This window comes from Manacus candei, unplaced genomic scaffold, assembly GCF_025592945.1.
Source record: "Manacus candei isolate 608988 ecotype Guabito, Panama unplaced genomic scaffold, ASM2559294v1 h1tg000018l, whole genome shotgun sequence".
NCBI lineage: Eukaryota > Metazoa > Chordata > Aves > Passeriformes > Pipridae > Manacus > Manacus candei.
The window spans coordinates 8,638,550-8,641,118 of record NW_026138066.1 but is presented as its reverse complement, the minus strand read 5'-3'; positions in this window follow the sequence as shown (position 1 = coordinate 8,641,118).

Here is a 2,569-nt window from a genome sequence, read left to right as displayed (position 1 = left end):
TATTTTTTTTTTTAGTTAATGAAATAGTATTTATCACTGGTTTTCTAGTTTTGTATTAAAAATACTAAAACGTTCAAGTCTTTTGGTACTACTTAAACATTTTGACATCAAAACTACATTTTTTTCTGGAGAAACTTCTGTACACAAAACATGGGATTTCTGCAACCTTACACTGCTGCTTTCAAATCCCCTTTCAAGAGTTTATCCTGTTTCCTACTTTAGTGCTTGTTTTGTTTTCCCATGTAGAAGAAGAAAAATATATTTCTCAGTTGGCATTGCCTTCAGTTTTAATAAAAAAGAACAATATAAAGAGACAGAACAAAAATAAAGCCTTCACAAAGATGCTTTCAAGTTGTAAATTTGCATGTGAGCATCTAATTTAAACATGCAGAGAAAATCAATTTGTCGCTGTGAGCAGCAGGGAGGTTTAAAGTTGCAGACTGAGACAGAATAGTTATACAAACATGCACAATTTGATTTTGTGACATGGGACTACAGGATTGTCTCAGCAGGTGCCTGCCCAGAGCAAGTTGGTGGCAGTGGAGACAGGCAGCACACACACTCTGAACATGGGGATATGCTGGCTATGTGTTGCCAGTGTGATCATTTAATCACTGAGATGAAAACTTGGGGTCTGTCTGTCTCAACTCTCTTTACTTCAGAAATTTTTCAACAAGAAAGGACATGTATTTCTGTCAGAAGGCTAAGTTTCTTCCTTTGAAAACAGTGTCTGTTTAATGCAGCAAAAGTGGAGCTGGGGCAAGGACAAGAGATAGGAGGTGTATTTTTTGCCCTGGGACTCTCTTTGCTAATTTACCCAGCTAATTTACCCAAAGATATGAGTCGTCTCATTAGGAGTATTGGGACCTATCAGACTTTCCTGTCAAATCCTCCTCCCCCTGCAGGAGGAAATTAGCCCCTTGAACACATAAGTTTTAATAACAAACCAAAGCCAAAGCTTTCCACTGCAAAGGAAAATGTGGCCTTGCTTCATTTAACAACTGAAGCAGACAAATCCACGAGTTTCACTCTTGCACCTTTGGAAAAGCTGACAGCACGGAGACTTAAGAAACAGGGGTCCCTAGAGCTAGTTTTCCTGTGCCTGAAACTTCCAGGTAATAGGTAGCACAGTAAACATCAGGAAGTTCAGGCATTGTCATGTATACTAAATTAGTACACTGAAGGCTGGGTCAAGGACTCTCAAGACATCTGAGAAGTGAGTAAGATTTGAAGCCCTTGCTCTGTAGGAGGCCAGTAAAACCAAGAAGAGTGGCTCCCTTTTTAGTGCCTCAGGCAAACACGGTAGGGAAAGTAAGGCATTTGCAAAAGAATACACCAGGTTTCTCCCGGTGCTTTTTAATGGGCTTTGAATCAGGAATCACAAGGAAAAAAGGGGAAACCTATTATTCAATAGGCAGTTTTAATCCAGGGTGCAGATTCAGAGCACCTGTCTTTCCCTTCCCTCTGTATACAGATAGCACACTTACCTAATTCTCATCCCATAAGTTACCCACTCTCTCATTCTGCCTAAGCAAAGAAGGGGAAGACATCCTTTTTCGTGTGCCCAGCCAGGATTACAGACACCAGCAGCAAAGTTGGAGAGGACAAAGCTTGGCCAAAGAGGCATTGGTTGAAACAAGAAGGTGTTCCCTGCTTAATGGAGAGGGCCACAAGACCTTTTGCACCCACACAAACAGCTGCCACCTCATCACACAACCATGAAGGCACAAGATCCTCCTTTATAAAAACGGCAGAGGGATGCAAAAGGAACCAAGAAAAACACTTCCCACTCTACCCCATGAATGTCACCATTCTGAAAGATGCTTGCTTTTCTACCCTGTTGCCTGGGGAGAAGCTTGATTAATAAAATCAGATAATTAAATATTCTTCATCACGACTGACTGCACCATTTTTAACCTCTTCTATTGTTCTTTTCCCCACTACCCCCACTGTTTTTCCAGTATCTAGAATCTGGAAAAAGCCGAAAGCCTTTCATCTTATCAGGTGTGGTTTATTGCCCCCTGGTTACACAGTAATTTTGGTTTCCACTCCATGAAAAGGTCATATGATGGGATATCAGCTCAAGAATTGTCAGTTCACTGGACAAATAAGGCAGGGCCTGCCAATACAATTATAAGAGCCCGATAAGGAAGGTGCAGAGGAGAACCAACAGGAGAGAGATAGGCAACTTTAGTAATTTAAAAGGTGAGGGGCAACCCCCAAAGAAGGCAAAAAAGCCACTGGGGGGAGGGAGTGGGAAAGAACAGGAATGTATCTAACCACACATTCTTCTCAAAATAAAAATTAACGAGAAGATAGAAGTGGCTCAGGAGAGGAATCACTGGTATTCACCAGCATTAACCAGGAAATCTTCTCCCCCTGCAGTGGATGCCTAATTGGGAGGCATAAGCAACTGGTGGGATGATTATCAAGATGGCTTGCCTCATAGCTCAGGATAGAAATGAAATAATGTTTTATCTGCATAGGTGGGAGGTAGAGGGCCCTAATTCTGATTCCTACGTATGTTGCAAGGGCCATCTCTTTTTTTTCTTTCTGACTGATAAGATTG